At 36.3% G+C, this 17,251-nt stretch overlaps 1 protein-coding gene and 1 non-coding gene across 4 annotated transcripts in view; one reads left to right on the top strand and one right to left on the bottom strand.

Annotated features, from left to right (window-relative positions):
* Positions 1 to 17,251, top strand: part of LOC105223273 (serine/threonine-protein kinase NLK2) — a 267,485-nt gene that overhangs the window by 152,568 nt on the left and 97,666 nt on the right. The window lies entirely within an intron of this gene.
* Positions 7,889 to 7,961, bottom strand: Trnaa-agc (transfer RNA alanine (anticodon AGC)). The gene has a single exon. It is a non-coding gene; the product is annotated as a tRNA-Ala (tRNA).

Raw genomic sequence — 17,251 nt, 5'->3', positions numbered from 1 at the left:
TGTTTGCTGCCGATTTGTTGGCTCAACAGCATCAATTGACTATTAAGCCCTTGAACTGTTAATCTGCCGATGGCTTTGTTATAAAAGTAGCCGCTAATTCCGTTATCAATAATAGCACTATTTAGTTTTTACTGATTCTTGATTTAAACCTAAGAGAACGTGGAAATGAATACAAAAAGATAATTTTTAAAAGCAAAAAATAATATAAAATAAACGAAGCCAATTGGAAGCGAGACATAAAAATGAAAGGAGCAATAATTTTCGGACGATCTGCAGTCGTGAAGAGGAAGGGGGAGGGCATGGTTGAGTTTCTAGCATTAAAGATGTTTTATCTCTTATAGAAAAAAATAGTATATGGCAAAGTTGAAGACAACAAAAAAATCTCCAAAAACTTTGTGTTAAAATATTTTTACCATAACCTCAGAATTTATGTACAAAATTGAAGAACTCAAGTTTTTTGATTTTAAATTCTTATCTTGTGCAAAGAAAAACATTTCTTTGGCGAAATTTGCAAAAAAAATTATTATCGAATTTGAATAGGAGAAAACCTAATTTTCCACATAAAAAATCTCACGTCGAAATATCAGATTTTTTAAAAAGTTGGCAAGCTTTTTAACGAACACAAGTCGAAAGTACCTGTTGTATAATAAAAAAATTATTATTAGTACCAAACAAGTCAATTAGAAAGTCCCCAACTAAACACATTTTTTGATAAAACTATTTTTTTATTCAGCAAAGCACCCTTCAAGATCGATACTCTGAGTATAGCGTCACCGCAACTTTGATACCTTTTGTGTAGTACAATTTGTACTTTGTTTCAAATTAGGCCCAGTTTCGGCGATCACCACTTCATTCGACGAAAATTTCTTCCCAGCGAGCATTCTTTTGAGATCTGAAATCGGGAAATAGTCACTGGGAGCTAGATCTGGAGAATACGATGCATGCGAAACCACTTCGAAGCCCAATATACGATTTTTCGCCATTGTTTTTATCGACTTGTTTCGGTGAAATAGCAGTTTCTTTTTCTTCAAACAAGGGATTTTTTAAGGTTTTCGGCCTTTAAACGCTCCAATAACGCTATGCAATAGTCGCTGTTGATAACCTTTCCTTTTTCAAGGTAGTAAAAAAGTATTACATGCACATAAAACGCTATAACCTTGTCAGCCGACTGATGCGTTTTTCTACTGTTTGGTGCTGGTTCACCGTGTGTAGTCCACTCGGATGACTGTCGATTGGACTTCTGAGTAAAAGGATGGAGCCATGTTGCATCAGTAGTCATATATCGATGCAAAAACTCGGCTTTATTACGCTTGAACATCTCCAAACACTGCTCCGAACCATCAACTAGTCGTTGTTTTTGATCGAAAGTGAGCTCGCACGACACCCACTTTGCACAGAGTTTACTGTATTTTTTCCTTCAAAAACCATCATTTATCAACTCGCGATATTCTATTTTATTAATTTTATTTACAATAACAAAAGTTGCTTCACTCAAAATGATATATATAATTCACAAAACTAACGAGCAGACAGCTGTCTGTCAAACCTTTTGAAGGTTAAGGCTGACTAAAAATCATATGGATTTAATTTTTTAGCGCCACCTATGTGTCAGGCCGGAGATTTTTTTATTGACAAGTTATAAAAATAAATTTTTGTAAATTTATTTGTAAAAATAATGATTTCTCTCTGTTTGAAATCTTATTTTTTAAATTTTTTTATTAAAATATTATTTTCGTTGTATTTACATCATTAATTTCTTAGTACAATAAAAATATTTTTCCATAAAATATTTAATGTTGTAGAAAAAAAATCATTGAAAATTAAGCATATCTCATTGCATTTTCGCAGCTCCATCAAACTATTTTTGCACAAAACTAAATTACAAAAAAAAAAAATAAAAATTCGAATTTAGTATAATTATTTAATTTTTCACACGAAATATTGCGTGTTGCCACAAAAATATTATAATGTTTATGCATAAAGTGTGATTAAAAATATTATGCAGCCTCCGGCGCTTGTTCCTACAATCATTATAATTATTATTATGCTTTCTGCAGCTTCAACAGCTAGAAGCAAAGCTGCCGGCTTTTTATGCGCGCTACTAGTATTTAGTGGTTGATTTAAGTGGCAACGCGCGGTGGCTTCCGCGTAACGCACTCACCGGCGCCGCTGACGGAAATGCACGTTGCCACAACTAATCCAAATTCAAAGTCAAAGCTTTGAACACATAAATTTTGTTGGCAAACAAAGCTATAAATATACATACCTGTATACACATATATGTATAAGCATAATTGTTGTTGGAGTTATGTAGGTATATGCAAATTTACATGTTTTTGTAAAGACAAGTTTGCGTTTGTTTGTATGCAAAATAACTTCAGGTTATGCATGGCATGCCTGTTTCCCCGACTCATACCAGCGGCTGCCTATGCGGATTTACATGCTTATTTGGCTACTAGGGTGTGACGAAAAGCGCTCGGTCAAGGCTAAAATGTGCAGCCATCAAAATCGCATGGTTAGTGATGAAACAGCAACTAATTCACAATAGTTTGTGGCGATGACAAAAAAAATAATAAGCGCTTGGGCGATAAATTTTGCTTCGCACACTTCTGATTTATAATTTTTTTTACAATTTTTCGGTTTTAATAATCTATGTTTGCTTATTTTAAGTTAGAGCCCAGTTTTTCAGATATCGTTCTGAAACTTTGTAGACGTGCTGTTTTCTGCCAGAAGCTGCTTATTTGGCGAAATCGCTGATATCGGACAACCATAGCATATAGCTATCATACATACTGAAAGTATTTTGTACGGAAATCTTTATTTTTTTGACAAGATATCTCCACGAAATTTGGTATAGATTATTGTTTAAAGCAATGTTACAAAATTCGAAAAAAATTTTCAAATCGGACGACTATAGCATGTAGCTGACATACAAACTGAACGTTCGAAAACAAGTTTTTGTACGAAAAACTTGTTTATTTGACGAGATATCTACACCAAATTTGGCACACATAACTATCCAAGATTCGAATGCAATCTCCCAACAAATTGCTCAAATCGGGTCCCTATAACATATGGCTGCCATACAAACAGAACCTTCGAAAACAAGTTTTTGTGCGAAAAACTTTATTTTTTGGCAAGTTATTTGCGCGAAAATTAGTATAGATTATTATCTAAAGTAATGTTACAAGTTTCGAAAAAATTATACAGATCGGTCCACTGTATTATATAGCTGCCATACAAACTGAACGTTCGAAAACAAGTTATTATATGAAAACTATATGAAAACTTTCATTTATGCAGGGTAATACAGCTATTTTAGCAGAGTAGTGAAGTAGTAGTAGTTCAAAAAAATATTATACACACCCTAATGTTACTTTTTAAATCATACTCTCATTAGTCTAACTGGTCTTTGGCTTACCCCAACAATTGCGTATGTCCATTTACCCAATAATCAAGTCATTCAAGATGCGCGATTTCTACATTTTTTAGGATTTCCTTACAATTACAACTTGTCAAACAGCCCGTTATTTAAATGTATTTCATTATTATTCAAACTTTATGAGCCATTACCAACAGCTCACTATTGCTCTCGTCGCACTTTGGCTTTAGCGCCATAAATTACTCCATCAACAACGATAGTTTGTAATCCGTTTAATTTTTTTTATATTTCAAATTTTTTTCACGCTGTTAAGTCAATTATTGGGCGTTTCAAAGCGCAAAATATCAAAACCAGAAAAAGGAACAGGTGTTAGTTTGCTAAGCTTGCCGACCTTTTTCATATTTAAATTTAGTTTTTCGATTTTTTTAAATTTATTTTAGGGCCTACGCGCTTTGCTGCTAATATTTAACATTTGTTGTTGTATTTGTATTTAAACCCTTTTTTTTGCCACAATTCAATTTGATTTGCATGGCAAACCAGTCGGCATTTTTTCCTTTTCGGAATTTATGACGTTTCGGTTTAATGCAAAGTCACTCACCTCAACCCTTTTGCTATTGTTGTTTTTGTTGGTATTACGTACAGCGCTTAAGCTGAAAACAACGATCAGCTTTGGATTCCCACAATTTTATATTTGCACATTTGCACAATGGCCATTTACTATTTGTGCTTTTTTGTTTTTGTTGCTGTTTTTTATTTATTTACTATTTTTCATTTACCATTTGGCATTTAGCAAGTTTGTCATCCGATTTATGTGACTCAATTCTCTGTCGTTTCGTGTTGCCAATTGATTTAGTGCCTTAATTTGTTGGCTAACGAGTTGAGCATGCTCGCCTGTTTGTTTGTTGTTGCTTGACAAATTTACAATTGCTGATTTTTCTAGCTTTTATTATTTTGTGTTGGTATTTATCATTTATGCGTTAACAGTTCAATCGAATTATGGGCTTTTTGTTTCCCTAATCAGCCCATTGATTTAGTTGAATTTTAATTGCCGATGAATGAAGAGCTACTAAATGAAAAAAAATGATGGCTTAGCGCGCTGTGGAATTCAAATTCATAAATAAATATATTCAGCAATGATTTATAACCGAAAGCTTTTAGCCATTTAGAATTTTTTTTGGGAACTTTGTTTGGGTAAACAAAAAGTGGGCCGGCTTAAAACTATAAATTACGAACTGGGTATATTTTTATGAAAGGTTAGGTTAGATTCTATAAAATTGCGGTTAGATTGCACTTGAAATGTTGAGTACAGTCCTTTGTGAAGGCAAACTCCAGTAGTTAGATATCAGTTATAGACAAAAACGCGCTGGGCTTATGACAGATCTGCTTAGGTGTTTAATTTGTATTTCCACTATTTCTCCTGGATGTCTAAGATTACTCGTTGAGGAGTCTAGGCATCCTTTTATAAGTCTTGACGCATAGTCAGCCAACTCAAGGCTGAAATCGCTGCCCTACTAGCGACGTGGTTAGTCACCAGTCTGATGGAGCCTGCACTGCGGTGAGTGTGGAGGTAAATTTAAGTACATTTTCTTATGTCGAGTTCTTTGGTTTGCTGCCGCTTTGACTTTTTCGTATAAAGGAATAAAAACAAACACTTATTTATTTATATCGAGTTCACTTAGTCACTGATCTATGAAGTCTGAGTTATTCCTACACCATGCAGCGTGATTAGATCAAACCAATTTATTCTTGAAGGAAAACGGTCCAAACGGTATTCCAGTAGCCGGGGTCGTCATCAACCATTTGGAATATATCGTATATGTACTGAACCTCTCAAATGCTACTAAAGAGATTAGTGACGGCCATCTGACCGAAAGATCGAGCTCAAGAAATTCAAAATTTAATTTGATTCATTTTATTGAACTTTTGGGCGATGTTTAACAGCCCATCTCCCTTCATGTTCCTTGCAGATTACCGCAAATAATTTGGCAGATCATTAAATGAGCCTCTACGTATGATCGTACTTATAAATTCACTCGAAATAACTTGTTAAATAAATTGGTATTTCATTATTTTTATCACTATTCTCTATACCGTCCACACCCGCCCCTTCAGTGAACCGCTCACTTGGGGTCAATTGAGACTCCGAAAAGTTGGCGCATTGCCAACAAGCTAAATAAATTTGTTAAATATTAAAATGTTTTTCTAGCAATCAAATCAAAATTAGAGGGTGGAGCGTGGGGAGGTGCTAAAAAGTGCAACAACAACTGCAAACATTTCCATTTGCATATTTCAGCTATTTATCAGCATCAATAAAATGTCGAAATAAATGCAATGCACTTTTTCACGTCACTTTTGTGCCAACTACAATGAAACAACAATAACAACAAACACAATTAAGCAGTAAAATGACAATGAACCCAACTCGCCATTCGCCACTCGCCGATGTTTGCGCAAATAAAGTGCAAAAGCACAAAAGTAAATAGGAAATAAAAATTAAATTGCTTTGTGCATAAACAGCTACAAATAAACAAACAAACAACAACAAAAAAACTTACAAATTAACTACTAAACAGCCAGCCAGTCTGTCAGTCAAACAGTTAGACCTGTGGATTTGTGCGGACAAGCGACTGACGCAAATAATTTTTATGCAACGAAAATCGATTTTTTTTCCTTTTCAATGCAATTTGTTTATTGTTCTTATTATAATTGTTTTATTATTATTATTTATTATATTTTATTGTAATTTTTCATGTTTTTTTTATTTTTTGTTCAATATACAAACGCTTCCTTGTCACCATTCGGTGTGTTGGTTAGCGAAAGAGGTGGCGAGGTGTGTTGTATATACATCGGTCTGTGGGGAATTATTTTATTATTTTACTTACAACTGATTATCACCACTCAACGACAAAGCTAAAAGCGTGTGTGTGCTTATTCGCTTGTTTAGCGGTTTTGAAGTGCAATGCGAGCCCGTTAATTGCATTGCCAACTAATGGCATTCCAATTGCACAGAGGTAAATGAGGTAAACGTGTGGTCGTAAGCGTGTGCAGCATATGTACATGTTTGGACATGCATACATAAGTATGTAAATAAGCGTGTGTTTACAATTAGGCTTGCAGGCCAGTGAGATGAGATGGTAAACATACGCGAATTTATATTTAATGAATTTAAAAATTAAAAAATATTTATAAATTAGAAAAATAATTAAAGGAAACTATTTAAAATTTATTGAACATAATTAAAATAAATATAACGTCTGAAAATATTGAATTGAAAATCGAAAGAAAAATGCAGATTTTGTTAGTTTTTTATTGAAAAGAAAAAAATTTAACCAATAATAAAATTAATTTAAATAATAATAAAGGTGTAATAAAATGCTTTAATATTCGGCGATGCACTTTTAAAAAATATTTATTTTATTTTTCTTGTTTTTTGAAACATTGTTTTAATTAAATTATTCTCTTGTTCCTGAAGCATTTCTAAAAAAAAACGTTGTCTGCCAGGGCTGTTACCTGACCAAACGTCAATATTCTATTTTGCGCGAAAAAGTTTTTTTTACCTAGAAAAAAAATAAAAAAAGGTAGAAATAGTATTATTAATGAAATAATTTGTGTAAAATACAGGCATGAAAAAATTGAGATTCACCATTTAGACACAATGACATGGCGCAGAATCATCCTGGAAGATGAGATCTTTTTCTTGCTTTATAGCGCACCAAAGGCGTTATTAACACTTTTTCTTAGCCAAAAGAAGCTTTTTTGCGGGTCGTTGAGCATTCAAACCGTTTAGCAGTGATTTTGGTTCCAAGGTCATTTATGATCTTCATCCTGATGTTCTCAGCGGTTATGAATCGATGCTTTAGGTTAGTGCGTTATCGTTGTTGTCACTCTCTAAAAGATATTTTCAAGTATTTTCTAATGACTTTATACTTTTCAATATAACTTTTCTTCAGCAAAATACATCTGTACATACTGAAAAATATTAAATATAAACACATATGTACATACGCGTTAATGTTTAAATGTAGGGGTAACTAAATTATGTACATATGTATATATGTATGTACAGTACCTCTATTGTGCATTCATTGTGGCTTTGAGCCTCAAACTACACACATGTATAGCTGTCAATCATATACTGTTGCAGTCACAAACCAGTGACAAGTTTGTGGTTGTTTCGGTTTATTGGCTGAATATTAATTAAAATGTCTTATTCCTGTTTGAGATTGAATAATATACGCTAATATTCAAATAACTAACATTAAAGCAAAAATCTCTAATATATACATATACATATGTACATATGTATATATAGCAAGAAAAAAAATCTTTATTTTGACACACATATCTATTTATTAATCATTCTATTTTCTACCACTTTCACTTTTACTAATTTTTCTTCAACCTCTTTCTCTTTGCAGGTAAGCTGAAACACTTTTAAGCAAACACTGATTTGCTAAACAAAAAAGCGAAAGCAGAGCACAACAAAAGGAAAAAAAGAACCGTAATTGGAGATGCGGGGCATCGATCCCCGTACCTCTCACATGCTAAGCGAGCGCTCTACCATCTGAGCTACATCCCCGTGTGTTAACTTGACCGCGCTATCGCCCACAGCTGGTCAACGCGAAACTATTATCGCTGTGTTTCTTTTAATCACAAGCCAGCGGCAAGCAACAACAACTAAAGCGAATGTGCAGTGCTTGAACGCCCACAAAGCAAAAAAAAAAGCTATAGCTTTTCGCCGCTGTCTGCACGCCCCGTAGCTGCCCACGTTGCTACGTCAAAGCAGCAAAACTAGAGCGCTGAGCTTTTCGGCGGGTCTTGCAGCTTTTGTGCGTCTATTTTTAGCGTCATTACCTGTCGTGCATTGTTTTTTCTTTTTTTTGCATGCGCTGCCTGTGGCGCTGTTGTAATGCTTACGCATATTTAGATTACTTTGCCGAAGGGTGCTGCGGTGCGTATACGTAACCTTTGTGCCTAACTATTCAGCGTAATCCACACGCTTATAAGTGTGCCACAAATAGACTTGGCACATTGACTTAATAGGCTGAGGTAGTTTGAGTAGGAAACAAATTTCGTTTGTAATTTAATAACGGTTATACTTTGCATATCAGCGCTTTAGTGTTTAAATATTTTATGAGGAATAGGCATTAAATTATTATAGAGCCATAAGGTTACGCTAATCTGGCAGGCCAAAAAGCCACCAAAGACCAGTTTTGGTCCTTTGCGATACCATATAAAGTTCAGTTACTGGTTATATGAGGAGTCGTCGTCTTTGAGGACTCTGCGGCCTCACTTTTGGTACCATCTCCAGTATATCATACTGTTGGGAACTCAGATGCTTACAGCGTAGTCTTGCCAATGCGGGACAAGGACTCCAGAGATGCTCCATTTGTTTAGCTGGTGCCTTGCTCTATACACTTCTTGCAGTCTTCTGTCATTCCCGTTCTCCGATCATGTTCCTACAGCCTCTTCTATCGAGTACCAACAGGAATTTTGTGTACTTCTGATCTACCATTTTGCAAATGACTTTTGCAGTTTTGCACCCAGGTAGCTCGATCCATCGGGGTTTGCTTAGTCGTACCTCATCCTTGGCAATCTCGTATACTATTTCATTGCCCTCGATGCCTTTTTGACCTGGCACTGAGTAAGAGTAAAGTTGCTTGCTGCTGCCAGCACTTTCCACTGCTGCCCTGCTTCCCAAGCCACTTTTGGCCGATATGAGATACGAGGTTTATCAAGTACTTTACATCTTGATATTATTTTGTCGAAGGAAACACGTTGTGAAATTTGTCGACAATAATACTATAGATTATACAAAAAGAATCTGAAAAATCCTTTTCATGCACCGGGGCTATTTATTAAAGATAGTTCAGAGTTTTGAAGTCCAACTACCGAACTGATTTTTACTATACCGGTTATAACTCTAATCCAACAGCACTAAATACATATACGATTCCAAAGAAACCTGGAAAGGGCTCTATCTGAACTACCTTTACACATACGCTTGTTGGTGAGAGATACCAGCCTTCCTGTAATTTTCAATTATGCATCAAACTGATTTTTATAATATTTCGTTAAAACATCTGAAATTCTCAATAGGTTCAACCGAATGGAACCATAAAACTCCCAAGCATTATCGCACAAATTACTTCATTAAGCTGGTAATCAACTCAATTAAGGCCGCGTTTTGTACACTAATTCGTAATTAAATATGAAAAATAAATATAAAATTATTATGTAAATGAAAATAAAGTTATCAAAGGAGCTAGAGACTCTTGACCAACGTTTAAATTCATTTGCCATAGCGACTCCATATGCTTTATTGAGTTTTAAAGTTCAAAGTTCAGCGAAGTTGCAACTCAATTTACATCAACTCTGACACCGAAGCAGGCAAGCACGAGCGACAGCGAGGTGAGAGGGCAGCGAACATCAATAAATTACATGTCTTCCTGCCTTCCAGCCTTCCATTTTCAACGCTATTTACCCATATACATACATACGTACATATGTGTGTGTATGCATGTGTGCAACAAGTAAGTGATTGGTCACTTACGAAGCATGTGGCAGCATTGCATAGCTGACGGGCAGTCAATCCGGCCAGCAGACAGCAATTTTTTCATAATAATAATAATTTGAAGTGTTTTGTCTGCGATAATTTTAAGCGATTTTTTCTTGTTGCTGCTTTTTGTTCAAAATAAACACTATCACTTTTCAATAAACCGCACGGATGTTGGCCACATAATGTCAACAACAAAACAAAAACAAAAACAATGAAAATGTGATCAGCAAAAGCGCTGTGGCAACTGCCGCCAGCTTAAGCTGCGAGACAGGCAGTCAGAATACAAAAGTTAACCCAGTTCGAGACACGAACAGCGACAGCGACAACGGCAACGACAACAGCTGCAACCGAGTAATAGCTGAACTTTAAGCCGTCAATGTGGCAAAGAGAAAGGGAAGTGATTGAGGAGGCAAAAAAAAAAATAAATAAAAGAAGACAAAAAGAAATATTAATAAAAAAAGTGGCAGCAACTTTTCAAAGAATCTTTAAGGGGCAGCGATATTGGTCGCGCACAAGAAAGGGTGACCCAAAAAACTTCCAAGGCAGGAAACAAATTAGAGCCTGCAACACTATTGCCCGCTTTAAGGCTGCAACAACAACAATAACAACGACTCAGCGCGAGCAGTGCCTTACACAAGCTATACAATCATGTCACCGTTACCCGAACGCACCCTTCGCGCTCTCGCACTCTTTACTTCGCCTCCGCTCTTTCCATTTTACATAATTGAGTAACTGCATGACGGCCGAACATTACCGACTTAGTTGCTAGTCAGACGTTCTCTTTCACTTCCCACACACACACACACACACCAACATACATGCAAGCTTAAGTATATACGAACATATATACATACATAAGCGCATACATACACATAAATGAGATTGCAAGTGCAATAAATTATTGAATCAACATATGTGCAGCATATGAGGTCATCGATATTGCGGACATCCAGCAGCTGTTGCTCTTGGTTGGCCAACAAATGTGCCCACTTTGTTACTACATACTCGGTGCCTTGTTGGGCAAGTGAGAGTTAAAAAAGCAGCATCTTGCTGTTGTTGTGTTATGTAATTAAGGCAGCTGTAACTTCGTTTGCAGTGCACTTACACGGCAGGTCAATAGTCTCCTTGAAGGAATGCCATAAACCTTCGCTTTTTGTCCATAAGTATGATTTTTATGCAGTTAGTTGATTTAAACTTCTATCAGTTCATAAACTATACCTAAACTAACTAGTCCAATAACAACTAGTTCACACCTAGTTCATAGAAAATTTTTTAAAAGCAAAAAAAACTAAGAAATAGATCTAAAATAATCGACAAATCGCCATCAAGCCCAATCGCCACAAAAACTTGCTGCAAACGGGGTAGGCGTCGCAAAACTACAAGCGCAGACGATAATTTTTTTAGAATTGCATCAATCTGGTGTCCTTTCAAGTTACCTTGCGCAATTGGGGAGGAGACTGGAGTCAAATTTATGATCGGTTAGCTAGAAGAGGTCTGGTTGAAAATAAACTCTGTCTCTACATTATTATTAAAGAAAATTGAATACGACAATTTTCTATGCATAACTCTATCTTTACCAGTGTATAACTAGTTTATATAAAACTAGTTACAAACTAGTCCAATAAAAACTAGTTACAAACTGGTCCAATAAAAACTAGTCCACAACTATTTCGTTGGAGTTATTGCGAGTTTTCGTTTTAAAATCGTCCACAAGTTTTCCTCGCTCCACACATTGCATAATACAACACTCACACCACCACAACCTAGATTTTCATACAAAAAACCATTGCCTACTATTTTTTACCAACGAACTTCCGAAATTCCAAACTGCCTTATCATAACATCAACGATAAAATCGACAACTGGCTATTATTAATTGGAGGGTAAGAAATCAGACACACACATTCACACAGCGAGAGCGACTAGCACAACGACAAGCACAAGTCGGCACAACAGTGAACATAATTCTATGCCATTTTACAGCTGACATCAGCAGTTTCACCGTCGCCTTCGTTGGCAACAGTTGTTGACCCAATTTGCTTTTGGTGTTGTTGCTGTTACTGTTGCTATCGCTGTTCGCCAGCTAACGCGAATTTATTTTAAAATATACGAGCATATTATATACGGCTGCCTGCCTGCCTGTACCTACATCAACGATTTGATGATGATGACAAAATATTGCCGGCAATCAAGTCCACACACATACACACATGCTCGTGATTTAAATATACAATGTATCTAGCAACTGCCGGTATACGTAATATACGTATGTATATACCTCTAAATATATAGAGATAGAATGAAGTCATGTGCATATTATTATGAGCGGCACACAAGCGACTCAGCACTGGCTTCACATATGATTGGGTATATAATATTTATGTGCATGTGTGTTGGCGGTCTGGCTTATGTGAACATGCCACTGGATTATAATAATCGCCGCATGATGACAATGCTTTTATGAAGTAATTTTAAGTGGAAGCGCCGAAACAAACGCTGACTACAGCAAATAGGTGGCAACTTAAGACTCTTTATGAGTTTACCTATTGTTTTTATTATTATAATGTTTGCACACGCCTGCATATACGGACATGAATACATATATACACACATCCACCCATTTATCTACATGCTTATCGTTTGAGTATCAATGTATTCGCTTGCACTCTCGAGTTGCAGATGAATGACAAGGCGCTCTATAATTAGCAGCGTAAGCACTATAATGAACTGTCATAAATACCTGTGTTTGGCTATAACACCCATGCATACATACAAGTATATGTATATAATCTAAGCATACATGTATAATGTGAAATGTCAGCTGTTGCCGTAGACAGCTGTTCGTGATGGTGACGAAGGCGTGCCGACAATTTGCATTTAACAATGAGTTATCTGCAATGTGGGGTATGCTGACCAGTATGCCATAGTAAATAATTGAAAAGTAATGGTTTAACATTAAATTGTGTAATTATGGGAAAAATTAGAAAATTACCAGACTTTAGTAAATATAAATTTGTGCGTTACGAGGGTTGATTTTCAAACAAATAGCAAGAGGCTTGAAATATTGTCGGAATAGATCAAGGAGAGTAAATCGGGTGATTATATTAAATAACGAGTGGAAGTTACGATAATTAACGAAATATACTTAAAGTGAGGAGAACGTTACAAAACTATGACAGAAAGTGATTGGAAACAATTTAGATAATATTAGTATTATTTATTGTTTAGTAAATATAAAAAAAAATTAAAAATATAATGATAAAGTACATATGTATATATAAATTAAATTGAAAACAAGTAAGGAATAGTTAAGTTCGGGTGCAACCTAATATTTTATATTCTTGCAACTTGCAGAAATAAAGGGTGATTTTTTAAGAGCTTGATAACTTTTAAAAAAAAAAAAAACGCATAAAATTTGCAAAATCTCATCGGTTCTTTATTTGAAACGTTAGATTGGTTCATGACATTTACTTTTTGAAGATAATTTCATTTAAATGTTGACCGCGGCTGCGTCTTAGGTGGTCCATTCGGAAAGTCCAATTTTGGGCAACTTTTTCGAGCATTTCGGCCGGAATAGCCCGAATTTCTTCGGAAATGTTGTCTTCCAAAGCTGGAATAGTTGCTGGCTTATTTCTGTAGACTTTAGACTTGACGTAGCCCCACAAAAAATAGTCTAAAGGCGTTAAATCGCATGATCTTGGTGGCCAACTTACGGGTCCATTTCTTGAGATGAATTGTTGTCCGAAGTTTTCCCTCAAAATGGCCATAGAATCGCGAGCTGTGTGGCATGTAGCGCCATCTTGTTGAAACCACATGTCAACCAAGTTCAGTTCTTCCATTTTTGGCAACAAAAAGTTTGTTAGCATCGAACGATAGCGATCGCCATTCACCGTAACGTTGCGTCCAACAGCATCTTTGAAAAAATACGGTCCAATGATTCCACCAGCGTACAAACCACACCAAACAGTGCATTTTTCGGGATGCATGGGCAGTTCTTGAACGGCTTCTGGTTGCTCTTCACCCCAAATGCGGCAATTTTGCTTATTTACGTAGCCATTCAACCAGAAATGAGCCTCATCGTTGAACAAAATTTATCGATAAAACACATTTCGAACCGAACACTGATTTTGGTAATAAAATTCAATGATTTGCAAGCGTTGCTCGTTAGTAAGTCTATTCATGATGAAATGTCAAAGCATACTGAGCATCTTTCTCTTTGACACCATGTCTGAAATCCCACGTGATCTGTCAAATACTAATGCATGAAAATCCTAACCTCAAAAAAATCACCCGTTATAAATTTGTGCCTTACGAGGGTTGATTTTCAAACAAATAGCAAGAGGCTTGAAATATTGTCGGAATAGATCAAAGAGAGTAATTCGGGTGATTATACTCGTATTAAATAACGAGTGTAAGTTACCATAATTAACGAAATATGCTTAAAGTGAGGAGAACGTTACAAAACTACGCCAGAAAGTGTTTGGAAACAATTTAGATAATATTAATATTATTTATTGTTTAGAAAATATAAAAAAAATTAAAAATATAATCATAAAGTACATATGTATATATAAATTAAATTTAAAACAAGTAAGGAATAGTCAAGGTCGGGTGCAACCTAATATTTTATACTCTTACAACTTGCAGAAATGACAGTCAGATAAATACGAGGGCTGCTATATATATTTCTGGCCTAATAATGAAAATAGGAATATTTATCAACGAAAATGGTTTTATTGTTTTTCAAAATATTCTCCATCAAGATTTATACACTTTTGCAAGCGCTCAAACCAATTTTCGAAGCACTTTTTCCACTCCGATTGAGACACCTCCAAAACATGGTTTTGAATGCTACAACAGCATCTTCTGGCGACGAAAATCGTTGACCACGCATTATTTTCTTGATGTGTGGGAATAAAAAGAAGTCATTGGGTGCCAAGTCAGGGCTGTACGGCGGATGACCCATCAATTCGACGTTTTGGCCGGTCAAAAAGGCGCTGGTTTGAGCCGATGTGTGAGAGCTCGCATTGTCATGGTGCACAATGATTCGTCTTCTCTTGTTCGTTTTTCGAATTTCTCCGAAGACTTTAGGCAAACAAATGGTGGTGTACCACTCAGAATTGACCGTCCTACGTTGCTGAAGCGGAAAAGTCGCCATATGACCAGTTTTGCCGAAGAAACCGGCGACCATTTGCTTCGAAGTGCTTCTTCCACGAACAACTTTCGTTGGATTTGGCTCGTCTTGGAAGACCCACACGGTCGATTGCTGTTTTGTTTCGGGCTCATACGCATAGATCCATGATTCGTCACCTGTGACGATCTTATAAACGTCTTTTGAAGCACCGCGATCGTATTTTTTCAGCATTTCTTTACACCAATCCACACGAGCCTTTTTTTGAGCGATTGTCAAATTGTGCGGGATCCAACGAGAACAAACCTTTTTTACGGACAGGTGTTCATGCAATATCGAATGTATGCTGGTGGGAGAAATGCATAGGCATGCCTCTATCTGAAGGTATGTTACATGACGGTCTTGCATTATCAGTTCACGTACGGCATCGATGTTTTCTGGCACAACGGCTGTTTTTGGACGAACTTCACGGAATTCGTCTTTGAGCGAGCGTCGGCCCCGATTGAATTCGTTGTACCAGTTTTTCACAGTGCTATAGGATGGTGCTTCATAGCCATACAAAGATTTTAGTTTATCGATGCACTCTTGTCGTGATAATCCACGTCGAAAGTTGTGAAAAATGATCGCACGAAAATGTTCACGAGTTAATTCCATTTTTTGGCCGAGATGAATTTTTGAATTCCCTGTAAATAAAACAATTCACGATTAGGTATATGACAAAAGGAAGTATTGATCCGATTCAACCCATTTTAGATATACAGACATACCATTGACAGAGAAGGTTTATCCCTGAATTTCAATTATATATCTCACACATTGACCGACATTTTCGACCAAAAGTCAATTATAGGGACTGAGGTTCACATACTCGGTACCTAGGGGCTTGAGTAGTTTCCACTTTTTACACTGATTCCCATAAAGCCCTCTAATACAATCTCCGCTCAAAGACTCGGAGAGGTCAATTCCGATCCTGTGAGATATAATTCTGAAAATTTAGTTAATCAATTACTTCGTTTAATATAATTGAGCACATGCAATACTGCAACCCAATACGCTAAAGTTTGAGTTTATGGAATTATCGACGTCTTTCCCTCCAACCTACCATAACAATAATAAATAATACATTTATAATTCGACACGTGAGCATACAAAATGGGGTTACCTATTTCGAATGCATACATACCTACACATAATGTTATATATTTCACCCACAATTGCCGTGTTTGCCCATTGAATCGATATTACAAATACAACTAATTGCATTACCGCACTGCCATTACACTTTTAATTACCAGCACGCAGGCAGGCAGCGCACTGTTAGCGACTAATAATAAATATAGAATGTGGCAATCATAAATTATAACCAAGTGCCACTACAAACATACATATATGCAAAGGTAGGTCAACGTACAACAACAACGATATTTAGTAAGGCATTTAGCGACGCACTTACGCCAAACAATACATTAATTCGCTTCAATGCTTTTCCTTTTATTTTCCGGCTGCGAAAGTGAATATTTTTTCTTCTAAAAATAAATTACATGTAATTAGAACACAACCTGGCGGCAATAACAACAACCAATTAGATTTGAACGCCAAGTGTCAAGCGTAGTTGTAGTCGCCAGTCAAGTTCCCACATTTTCATAAATTTGTGGGTGAAAACCCTTGACGCAGCGTACATTAATTCACTTGTCGGCCAACGCAGCTGCTTTTTTCTTCGCTGCCCAAATGTAGGTTGCGTATCCGCCACGTCCGGCTGCCAGTTATGTCCGCTACAGCGCCGCCTGCTGAATTATGCATACAAGTGTGTGCGTATGTGTGTTTGTATGTTTTACACAAAAGTTGCGCAAGAAATTTCAGTTGTTGTTGCTGTGCTCCCTTTTTTTCTCCCTTGGCTGCTTTTCTTTGCTGGCCCATTTCGTGCCGCCCTTATTGTCGCTGTCATTTTGCTTGAACCTCACTTACTTACTTACTTTTCCTTTATTGCTTTCATAATCTGTTCGCATTTACGCGTAATGCGTTCATATTTATTTTTTAATATTCCTCCTTTGTTGGCGGCTTGTGCGTGTGTATTCATGGAGCTGAAAGTGAATTTGAGTTGAATATTTACCTTTTTGCCTTCAGAATTTTAAGGTTTTTGACAGTGTGGACAAGCTTTCACAGCTTGAATGAGAGTATT

This window comes from Bactrocera dorsalis, chromosome 5 (genome assembly GCF_023373825.1).
Source record: "Bactrocera dorsalis isolate Fly_Bdor chromosome 5, ASM2337382v1, whole genome shotgun sequence".
NCBI classification, from domain to species: domain Eukaryota; kingdom Metazoa; phylum Arthropoda; class Insecta; order Diptera; family Tephritidae; genus Bactrocera; species Bactrocera dorsalis.
This window is presented reverse-complemented; position numbering and strand designations above follow the sequence as displayed.